The sequence below is a fragment of the Ascaphus truei genome, chromosome 5, assembly GCF_040206685.1.
Source record: "Ascaphus truei isolate aAscTru1 chromosome 5, aAscTru1.hap1, whole genome shotgun sequence".
NCBI classification, from domain to species: domain Eukaryota; kingdom Metazoa; phylum Chordata; class Amphibia; order Anura; family Ascaphidae; genus Ascaphus; species Ascaphus truei.
The window spans coordinates 24,553,470-24,566,435 of NC_134487.1; positions in this window are offsets into that span (position 1 = coordinate 24,553,470).

A 12,966-nucleotide genomic window follows, 5' to 3' on the forward strand; every position below is an offset into this window, starting at 1 on the left:
AATGTTACTTTATAATAAATAAAATGAAAAAAATGTTTATTTTTAAATGTAGCACAGGATGGGTACTAATATAAAGAGAGAAAGCTTTGATGATAGCAACTACGGGGAAATAAACAGAATATGCTGTAGCCAATTGTAGCTGCATGCATCTTACTTGGAAGTAAATCTGAACCATACAAGATAATGTACAAAGTTAATAATTAATTACTAATCACTAATAAGGCAAATTAGTTGTGTTTAATATGTTCTATAATATTGAGGCTCCTTTTGGAGACTTGTATTTATAACAGAGCTATCGTTTCAATAGGCAAACGATGTACAGTTTTGTCATTAATAGGCAGAATTTCTACTAATATGCAAATGATAGTAAAAGCCTTTTTGCTGTTATAATGCATGTTTTGTAAGAAATTCCATGGAATAGAACTGATGTAGAAAGAGTGAAAGTTAAGGGAGGAAAAGTCACTACTTTTTGGGCGGTTCAATCTGTTAAAATGTCTATACGATAAAGTGATGTTACAGAGGGAAGTAGTGTAAAGGGTAAATTAGACATACATACAGTGGTGGCCGCTCTGAGTCTAAAGCGGCCGCCACCGTGGGTAATTTAAAACCCCGTGCAGACGCTGGCTTTTTTTTTTCAGCGCCGCAGGCGCTTCTATTGTTCAGCGCCATTAGGCGCTGATTGGAGAAACGGACGCGCGCGGCCATGAGATGCGGCTGGCGCGCGGCCAATGTCGGCGCCGAAAAAAAAAAGGCACAGAAAATTGCGGTTAAGCTTTAGATTAAGAGGAGCGTAGTGAAGTCACTTGTTGTTTTCAAAACTAGGAAGCATTGTATTGTAAAGTAATCCAAGGGATACTTTCCATATAGTCCCAAGCAGCTATTCGGGGCATTTAAGGCAGAAAATCCCCACAGACTTCAATAGAGAGGAGTCTCCAAGTAATAGACCCCTAATTTTTCCTACTCCACTCAGCCACTTTAGTGTGAACAAGAGAGTGGGGTTCCATTATAGCAGCAGGGGTCACATAGTCACATAATTACATAATATATGAGGTTGGAAAAAGACATACTGTATGTCCATCAAGTTCAGCCTATGCTAAATTCAGACGACACATACTTTTAGTATGCACATATTGTTAATCGTTTTCATCTCCATCCCAGGGCATATACATATATATTTACATAAAAAGGTCATGTGCATGTACAGAAGAGCAATACAGGGCTTCTAAGTCGTTTATAAACAGTTGATTCAAGTCATTTTCTTAATCCATTCCACATGCAGTATTTATTTTCCAATAACAGATAGAAGCAATCCTTCCGCGTCTTGAGGCTAAAAATAAAAGATTTACCTTCCTTAGTTACAGTAAATACTGCTTTTCTCTAATAAGTGGTACTTACTGGCACAAAACTATTGCTATCGTATATCACGAATAACCTGAAACTCGTTTGGGAAGTTTCACATACCACATGTGAGTTTTTAGCTTTACTTTGTAGTTACTTCTCATAATGACTTTGTAGCCAGGAAGATTTATATTCTCGAAAAATAACATCTTGTCACCAATATGATCCACAGATTGTATATTTATGGTAAGAGTAATGCTGCTACATTCCGGAAATCTGAGTCACCCATCCTCAAGCTATCAAACCAAATCAAATTAACAACAGGCAGGAATAGAGAAGATGTATTTAATTACCCCGGTGTCACACCATGTACACGTAATGGGCTCTTCACAAACATATCTTGGAAAAATGAAAAATACTGACCAAAAACTCATTAACGTGAAGCCATATCTCTAATGCAGCACAGAAATGAATGAATTAATTAACACGACCAAAGAGTTTGAGTTCCTTGCACTCTCTCTGAGCTCTAGTATAAGTCATTGACCGAGCAACTGATTGAGCCACCTGTGCTGAAGCAGGGATATCCCCAATACCTGCACGGTTGGTGGCCCTTGGGGACTGGAGTTGACCACCCTGGTATAAGGTGGACTCGACACGCCTTCCGTTCCCTAAAGTGCTCATTAACCCAGGCTGCGTCCCGCTGAAGACTGCTATCTGACAGCATACACAGATATGGTATTGCCACGTACGGCACACCTGTGAGTACGTGACTTTTATATGTGACAAGGGTTAATACACAAAGCTATCTAGCTAATCCATTTTTCACCTTCCGCAAAGGTCCCTCAAATGGCTAATATATACCTTCAAGCACGTTTCCAGGGTAGGATTTTGACCGGAGCACTGTGCTTCAATGTATCCGAGAATCTGACCTGATTCCCGGCTACATTTTTGGGGTATCCAGTAACTCGGGAACCCCGCTACATAACCACAATCTGTGAAGACTTTCTCTGCAAAACCCACCCTGAAACTCATAGCCTAGCAATCTCTGCTTGCTAGCACTCCTGGAAAGGCAAAAACATAAACATTCTTTATTGTCGCATATTTTCATACAATGCATGGCAGTACATACACAACAGCCAAGTCCAAGAGCTGACAATCTAGGACCCCACAACCTGACTCAGGGGCAACCAAGTGGGCTTGACCTTTATTTGTGAGCCTGGTTACCCCCTCACCGTCACAACGACATTTTGACTATAAATGGAAAAAGACCCATTTGAAATATTTAGGAATTTATCTTACCATAGACTATAACTGATCTATTCTCCAAAATTAAAAAATATTTACAAGTCTGGAATTTTCATTGTATATCCTGGATAGGGCGTATAACCACAGTTAAGATGAATATTCTCCATAGACTGTTGTATTATTTCCAGACTTTATCAGTAGTTGTCCCGCATTCAAATATAAAAGAAATCCAGAATCGAATTATGCAGTTTATCTGGAAACATAAACAACCGAGGATAGCTAGGTCAATTATTTTGGACTCCAAAGAAAGAGGTGGTATAGCTGTTCCAAATATTCTAAAATATTATATAGCCTCCCATATGAAGCAAATGGTGTACTGGCGTTCCCCGAGAGGAACTTATGCTTGGGTGACCTGGAAAGCTCGTTAAAACACCCGATTGGACTGATGTCTACGTTGTGGTCTAGACCTGGAGCGGGAGCCGGGAGGCAATCGGAACAGACAGTAATTGGATTCACATTGAAAATATGGCAGATGGCAAAAAAGATATATAAGGTTGTGTCGACCTCTTCTAGGCTCGCGCCTCTGTTGGGTAATCCAAGTTTCACCCCGGGTTCTCAGGGTCAGGGGTTTGAAGTTTGGAAACAGAGAGGAATTCTGGAGGCGGGAGATTTATTAGAAAACGATAAACTAATGTCTTTTGAGGAATTGATGAGAAAGTATGGTCTGCCTCAAATTGAGCTATTTAGGTATATGCAGGTCCGACATTTTGTGTGCCAGGGCCTCCATGATGAGGAATTCCCCAGATATACACGATTTGAAGACCTATGTAAAACAAAAAATACCAAAGAGGTTTGATATCATCTCTGTAACAGGGGCTAATTCTTAAGAAAGATACATCAAACCATAAATATATGGACCAATGGGCTCTAGATTTCCAGACTGAGATAACAAGGGAGGACTGGGAAGATATCTGGAATAATATGGCCAAAACCTCTATATGCACAGTGACAAAAGAGAATATATATATAAAATGTTGTTACGTTGGTACTACACCACCAAAAAGACTAAAGAACATGTTCCTGGGAACCTCAGACAGATGTTGGAGGGGTTGTGGACAATTAGGAGACTTGGCACATATTTGGTGGTTCTGCCCAGTAATGCAGGGGTATTGGAAGACAGTTCTGAAATTAATAAAAGATGTGACTGATATCAAAATACCGTTAGATCCAACTCTAATTATTCTGGCTAAACCAATGGAAGATATAAATCATGGTACCAAAAATTGATTCTGCATATTCTAACAGCTGCAAAGTGTGCTGAGCAGCGGCATGGAAAAAGACACTCCCACCCTCCAGAAGAGAGGTTATTAGAAGGGTTAATGATGTGCAATTGAACTTACCTGATTTCTGAACCACACCACCAGGAAGTATGATAGGGTCTCAGAGCCCTGGGATGCTGGGTAGGGGCGTGATACCGGAGGGAGAGAGGATTTGAGTGTGCTAAATGTATTGTATGTCTTTATTTATATAGCGCCATTAATGTACATAGCACTTCAAGATAGTAATACACGTGGTAATCAAGTAAATAACAGATAATATAAATAACAGATCATGGGAATAAGTGCCTCAGACATAAAAGTAACATTAAGGAAGAGGAGTCCCTGCCCCGAGGATCTTACAGTATAATTGATAGGTAGGGAGAACGTACAGAGACAGTAGGAGGGCGTTCTGGTAAGTGCGTCTGCAGGGGGCCAAGCTTTATGTATCATGTGTTCAGAATATCCACAGTGCTATTCATATGCTTCTTTAAGCAAGTGTGTCTTAAGGTGGGTCTTAAAGGTGAATAGAGAGGGTGCTAGTCGGGTACTGAGGGGAAGGGCATTCCAGAGGTGTGGGGCAGTCAGTGAAAAAGGTTTAAGGCGGGAGAGTTCTTTAGATACAAAGGGGGTAGAAAGAAGACATCCTTGAGAAGAACGCAAGAGTCTGGATGGTGCATAATGAGAAGTTAGGGCTGAGATGTAAGGAGGGGCAGAAGAATGCAAAGCTTTAAAAGTGAGGAGAAGAATGGAGTGTGAGATGCGGGATTTGATCGGAAGCCAGGAGAGGGGAGATGCTGAGACAGATCTAGGAAAGAGTAGAGTGATTCTGACAGCAGCGTTTAGGATAGATTGTAGGGGAGACAGGTGAGAGGCGGGAAGGCCGGACAGCAGGAGGTTACAGTAATCAAGACAGGAGAGAATGAGGGCCTGAGTCAGAGTTTTAGCAGTCGAGCAACAGAGGAAAGGGCGTATCTTTGTTATATTGCGGAGGAAAAAGCGACAGGTTTTAGATATGTTTTGAATGTGAGGGGCGAATGTGAGAGAGTATAAGAGTGTATAATTTTGTGTTCACCGAAAAGTTGTATGATAAGTAATGTGACTGTTGTTGTTTGTTTGTAAGAAAACCGATACAAAATGGTTGTTTCCCCCCCCCCCTTTATTTTTGTGTCCCCCTTCCCATTTACTTGTGAAAATCAATAAAAATATAGCTTGCTATATATACATATAATTAAATAAAGGACAGAACATAGAACACAGACAGAGCCCAGTGCTACACCCAATGACACAAATACACCGTAAAGTACCTAAATATATATATATATATAGTGGTTGACAAATCACCAAAAAATCTACTCGCCACACAAAAAAATCTACTCGCCACCTAGTACCAAACGTATGCTGCTTGGGCCAATAGGAGCTCGCCACGATGTTAAATCCACTCGCCCGGGGCGAGCAAATGTAATGGTTTGTCGAACACTGTATATATATATATATATATATATATATATATATATATACAAATGTAAATACAACTGTATGCTCATCTGCATGTCTTAGGCAGGTCGGCAACCCCGCCTTTCCCCATTATCACCCAGCACACAGCACTTCCACTGCAGCAAGGGATAGTGGGCCTCATGCAGTAAGCGTTGATAAGGGAAATATGGCCATGTTATAGCCAAAATTGGGTTTGAGATTCAGTAAGCGCCGATAAGTGCTTCATATCGCCAGGTTTCGGAGCCGATAATTTGGTTATGGCCAGTCGCCTGCCGATAAGCCTGTTTTCGACACTGATCGCCACTTTTTTAAATCGGCTGGATTCAACAAAAAAAAACAGCTTATCGGGGCTGATCGGCACTACGAAATTGAGATGTTATGGCCGATTTCTCCCGCCAACTAAAGTTGGCATTTTGGACGGGAGAACGATCGCTAAGGCTGCCGGAACGGCACTTAGAAAAAAAAAATCTTCTGTACATCAATGGAAGTCAATGGAGCGGGGACGTATAACAGTATAGTACTGTTTACGTTTCATTGCTCACAATACAAGGGGGATTTGCATTACAGTGTGGGGGCATTCCCTGCATTGTGTCACAGCTGATGTGTCTTATTTGCATAACATTCGACTTTTACATGTTTTCAGCATTTGCGGGTCACATTACTCATCATGTGATGATGTGGCAAGGGAAAATACTATACTACACTCTTAAAGGAGAACCTCACATCATATCACACATTTTACTCAACTCAGCGACAATTATTTACATGATGTCACACATGTCACACATGTCACTCATACACAGTATATTCATCTTCCTTTACATTACACAATGCTTGTAATGTGACACGCATCTTTAAACGTTCATGTACATCTGTCTTCTCATGTTTACATAAACTTTTGGGTCCTCCCTATTTTCATGACGTCACTTATTGGACGCTCAATCACATTGCATGTTTACATTGTAACCGTTGCATTACAAGCACTTCAACCTAACTTATACACACATGTACAGTAATTCATCATTGGGACACCTTGTAAACTCATTCTATACCAACTATCCTCCTTACACAAATGCATGCATATGCACACGACTATTCATTGTTGCCAACATGTCACAATAACATGGATAATTACACATGTTACACAAAACTTTTCCCACGTCAATCTCAGCCTTTTTGTCTCATTACATGACTGACTCTTGCGTTCACAAGTGTTACATGCATTGCACATGCAACTATTTATTTGCAAGCAATCTTTGTACAAAGCTTCACGTCACATCATTGCCAAATATCATCATTCCCTGCAGAATACACACAACAAATACTTAGAACAACAAGTGCACACAGCTTGCCACAGAAGTACTTTATTATGTTAATGTAACACCTTGCATTTTACTATGTCACCTGACATCATCACATACCTATTTAAAGGACGCACATTACCTGCTCATTCACAGCTACTCATTTCAAAATGTTGCGAATGTTTAGGAGACGGAGGAACATTCTTTTCTATGACATGCTTGATGATGAAGACAATCATATAGGGCAAGGGAGGGACACACCGAGGGACAGTGACAGTGACGCGGATACGACAGGGACAGGGAGAGGGACAGGCCGAGGGACAGGTAGAGGGACAGGAGATCAGAGGAGAAGACAGAGGAGACAACTTGTGCCTCGTCCGCGTCTGTACAGGGAGAGAACCCTGTTAGATGGGATGAGTGAGGACGAGATTGTAAGTCGCTATCGTTTGAGTTCAGCAGCAATCTTAGCTCTTTATGAGGAGATAAGGGGGGATTTAGATTTTTTCACAGCCAGAGGTCGTGCAGTCCCTGGGCTTGTTAAAATGCTGTGCTCATTACATTATCTTGCTTCCGCGTCATACCAGACAACTGTGGGCATAGTGGGCGGGGTCTCGCAATCTACATTCTCGCGGGCCTTGACCCAGTTTCTCTATGCACTCAATAGACGCGCTAGGAATTATATTCATTTTCCTACAGAGGCGACAGAGTGGCTGGAAGTCAGGACTGGCTTTTATAATATAGCAGGGATACCATGTGTGCTGGGTGCAATCGATTGCACACATGTTGCTTTGATTGCACCTAGTCAGAGTGAGCATGTGTACCGCAATCGGAAGCACTACCATTCACTCAATGTACAGGTGGTATGTGATGCCACGATGAGGATAATGCATGTGGTACCCAAGTTCCCTGGTTCCAGTCACGATTCCTCTATCCTGAGGAACTCTTCAGTCTTCCATGCGTTCGAAGAGGGACATTTTGAACCTGGTTGGCTGCTGGGTGAGTACATATTTACATGTTCTAACACAAAACACATGTTGATTTAGGAATGTTGGCATTGTACAATTTGATCACTAATGTCAGCTTATGTGTGCTCCATTCATTATAGGTGACTCAGGATACGGAATTAGGCCGTGGCTCTTGACTCCGGTGCTAAACCCTCAAACTGAAGCAGAGGACAGGTACAATGCAGCCCATATATCTACAAGATCTGTTATAGAGAGGACATTTGGCCTACTCAAGACCAGGTTTAGGTGTCTGGACAGAACTGGTGGGGCTCTTCTATACAAGCCTCAAAAAGTGTCTGATATTATCCTTGCCTGTTGCATTTTGCACAATGTTGCACTCAGGCACAATGTACAGTCAGACCTAGCTGAGGCTTTGGTAGACGAGCATCCCACCCATGTAGCTGCTGAAAATGAACAAACAGCCAGTGGTGGCCAGACACGACAGAATCTCATCAATTCATTTTTTTCTTGTAAGTACAAACTCATATGTTCCTAGTACTACTTTTATAGTTTAATTATGTTATATTAACAATAATGTTTCTTTATATAACCTTCTGTTAGGACACAGATGAATATGGGTTGCACACCTTTCTTTTCTCTGCTGTGTGCACAAAGGGATGTGGCACCGGTATGTTATTGTTGCACAGGTTATATAATCCTCTTCAATTGTACTTTAGTTGTGTGTATGTGAATACAACTTGGGTAACAAAGCAATAATATTTTAGCATTGTGTTATTCCTTATGCTAAGACAAAACACATATTATGCCCATAATCATTCATGCTTCTAGTATGCTTACATACAATGTTATTGGTGCAGTGTAACATGTACATCCATATGATGTGTACACCAGGCTGATTTACATTTTGAATGTCATGAAATATACATGGTGTTGTACATTTAACACCAAATACACACTTTGCTGTGTTGTTTACGGTACTGAAGATGGCATGTCAATGTTTGCAATTTATATATTGTTCCTTTGCATTATAGGTATATCTCCAGTATGACTGATCATGGTATGTATATTTGCTGACATCTCTCATAAGATGTGGCTACCTCAATCTTCCTATAATTATTGGAACTAAAAACCCAACATATTGGTTTAAACACAAATGTTACATATATGTACTTTCTGTATCATGTATATGCATTTAGCTACTCTTGAGCTTTCATGTGCATTGTATTACAAAATGATTACTCACATTTCATCACATTTTATGTATGTTTCCTTATAATTTCCATTAATGTAATATAGAGGTGGTTGGAGAAAAGGGGATAACTGTACTTATTTGTTTACTTACGGGAGCACATTCATCACTAGCATAGACACACTTTTTAAGACAACTGTTTGTGTCTCTATCAATTGGTGTAGGATCCATGTATAACACCGACAAATGATAACACCAGCTTTATTATGGTAGCTTATATCATCATATTGACTATACTATGTATTTCTAAACGATTAATAAACACAGTAAACTATAGTTAGTTAGGTTAATGAAATATACACAGAAACGTACTTCATAACATGATGGTGATGTCATATTCAGAACATCATGCATTGGAGGGGACCATAACATCTGGCCAGTAACATTATTTGCTACAGTCCCAAACCATTTTATCTACATACCCATGTAACAAGAGATTTTAAAAATAAATGGCTACTTGGTTGTAAGTGTCCTTTACATTGGGAGAAGGAGTGGCTCACTGAGTAAAGACACACACTGGCACTGATAGTTTGAAGCAGGGGAGTCTGGTTCAATTCCCGGTGTGGGCTCCTTGTGACCTTGGCCAAGTCACTTTATCTCCCTGTGCCTCATGCGGCAAAAAAACATTTGTACGTTCCACGGGCCAGGGACCTCAGGCTGAAACATGTGTCTGTAAATCGCTGCGTACAACTAGCAGCCCTATACATGAACATGCTCATATTATTATTATTATTGTTACATAGTTTCGACAGTCATACGTTCCATTACATATTAGAATACACAAATGTGTTAGCAGAGTGGGAATGGTTGTTATATATAAAACACACCATGTCATAAAATGTTAGTAGTCATTAAAGAACACTCAATAAAAATTCATGAGGCACTCTTTTGCAACATCATTATGTTAATTAAGTGCTTATGCAATATAGGCATAAGGGTATCACATTTTTAATTGTTTGTTAATAAGCGCTGCAAGCAATATAAAATTAGTTCCATATGTAGTATAGTAGTCGGTGGCTCCTCCTCACAATCATCTCATATAAAGGTAGACTCTTCTGAAATCATACATTGATCCGATTGTATCTTCCCCGACATCTCTGAAATACAGCAAACACATGATGGTCAAAGATGGCACCTTACTAGATATGCATCCGTGACAACGCGTTACGCAGCTCTATATGATTGTGTAGATACACACGTCACTCACTTATATGTTAGAAGTAAAACTGTTCATCAGTATGTAATGTTTCTTTAAATTTGTAGCAGGCATAACTATGTATAAGAAGTGAACGTTGCCTGTATACTGAAAGATGTGCGCGCACATCTTTGTGTGCGCACGCACTTCACGCTTGGCTCCACTAACTGTTAGCGCATGCGCAAAACAAAGCGTACGTTGTGCGTTCAATACATGTTGAAAATACCAGTAAACATAACATCTTTATTTCAAATACAATGAAGACGAAACTACATTCGTTCTAAACGAGTACATCTGTATTCTTTTTAAACAGACGTGTTTGAACAGAAAGCACGGCCGATAACACAATGCGCAAATGCAATACGTGTGACGTCATGTTAAGCCAGCGTGAAACGCACGCTAACACTCCTCCCACTCAATTAACATTCGGCTAACGCCCAGGGTACGCCTACAAACACTGAGCCGCACGCATCACACACTGCAGTTACCGTTACTATAACAAAACATGACAGCCAATAGGCTTTGAGGCGCGCACGTCGCTTGGGGGCGGGACTTACATCACTAATCCTTTTTAAGGACGCCTTGGCCCATGACAAGGGTCCCACGTCATACGTGGTGGACCCGGTTTTCAATGTTGTAGATGTTGCATGATAACAAAACAGGTATGTGTTAGAGTAATGGTAAAATGTTGCTAATATGTTTAAAGGGATAGGAAAGTACGTATATTTATTCCGTCAGCAATGTGTACTACTCTTTCAGGTCCTACTATATTGTATTAGGAAACAATTTGTTTGTGATCGCTACATGTTATGCAGTCTGCAATGTTACGCTGTATCCACGCATTGAAAGTGAAAATGGTGGTTACAAAAAAAAAAAAAATTTAAACGCAGAGTCAACGCATAACGATTGTTATATTTACCATTCTTCTAGAATTAACTCTTCGCCTGGCTGCAACTGGTCGCTCCAGAAATGCAAGCCATTTTCATCCACGCTTAACCCAACCGCTGAATCCAGTATGGCACATATCTCCTCCAGGATGCGCTCATAGGAATCGCCACTGCTTTCTTCAAATAATTGGTCGGGAGGTAGGTTCATTTCTTCCGGTTCCCATTCCAATGCAATTTCAGCTGAAAGGCTTGGTACATAATCATAGTACTTTTGTTCTTGTACAATGTGGGTTTCAGGAATGGAGGCTGCAGATATTGCAGCACGTATCGATTCAAACGGATCAGTAGTAGCGGATACATTGCTATTGGCATTAGGAATAAATATGCCTTTCACGACAATATAAGTGCCGTCTTTCAGGATAAATTGTTTTTCCGGGGCAATCTTCCAGAAACCATAGGTGTGTTGTAGCTTATCCTGGTCACGTTCAAAAAAGTCATTACTTGATAAAGTGAATCTTATTGAGGAATTAAAATTCCGTGCATGCTTACGGTCTTGGTAATAAGGATATTTTGCTCGAATGAAATCATCGATTTGGCGTGTGCTTGCTTTCTGTCCGCGACTGTTCAAGATGGCTTCACAGATCATGTACTTATACCCTAAAAGGGGATTAATATTGTTAACGAATTCATCAGCCATGTCTGAGTAGCACAAAAGCTGTGTGCAGGTCTGTGTTATTTGCTCATCAAAATTAATGTGCTGAATGGCTAACAAACTCCTGTTTTTCCTTGTCAAGGTCAACAAAAGTAACTACTTTGACTCCTTATTTCAAACGCCAATTGGATTTGTTTGTCTAATTGGGTTAACAGTTGTGGTTCGTGATATGGGACTGTGGGAGAAACATTTCTCCTTCTTTTATCTCGTTTGTGAAAAACATCCCTAGACTGTGAATGCGTTCACATAGTGTTTTTTTGAAAACTAACAAAGACCAGTGTGTGAAAATATTTCTTAGCCAGGCATATCAGTAAAAACACACCTGCAAAAAGAAATGTTTTTTCCCCGCTTACATTTCTGTGTGTATGTGAAAGTCTGGTTAACTCCCTGTCTGCATGAGTTTAAATACGTGTGTATATATATATATATATATATATATATATATATATATATATATATATATATAAATATATCTCTTATAAAAATATATATATATTTATATATAATATTTTATTTTTTTTTATATTGCAGGAGTACACACAACATTGATGGCATTAAGTATACCTTGTATGAAACCTATTTAAATGGTGAGAAACATGATTGAATTAAGTAATAAACATTTGTTTAAGCACAATACTGTTAGAGTCTCATACTTAGGATATTTCTCAAACATTAGGCCTGTATTATTAAAATAGTGTGCTTTCACAAGGAAGCATGAAGTGTATTAGTTTGTGTATACCAGTTTATATAGTACTATATATATATATATATATATATATATATATATATATATATATATATATATATATATATATATATATACACACATATATACATATATATATACACATATATACATATATATATACACATATATACATATATATATACACATATATACATATATATATATACACATATATACATATATATATACACATATATACATATATATATACACATATACACATATATACATATACATATACACATATATACATATATATATACACATATATACATATATATATACACATATATACATATATATATACACATATATACATATATATATATACACACTCACACACTCACACTCACACTCACTCAGTGTGTGTGTGTGTGTGTGTGTGTGTGTGTGTATATATATTATTATACATTCTGAGATGTTATAGAAACGAACACACAACTGATTAAAGGACAAAATTACAATGGCCAAGCAAGGCAAAGGTAAGTAATAATTTACACATAATCCTGCTGT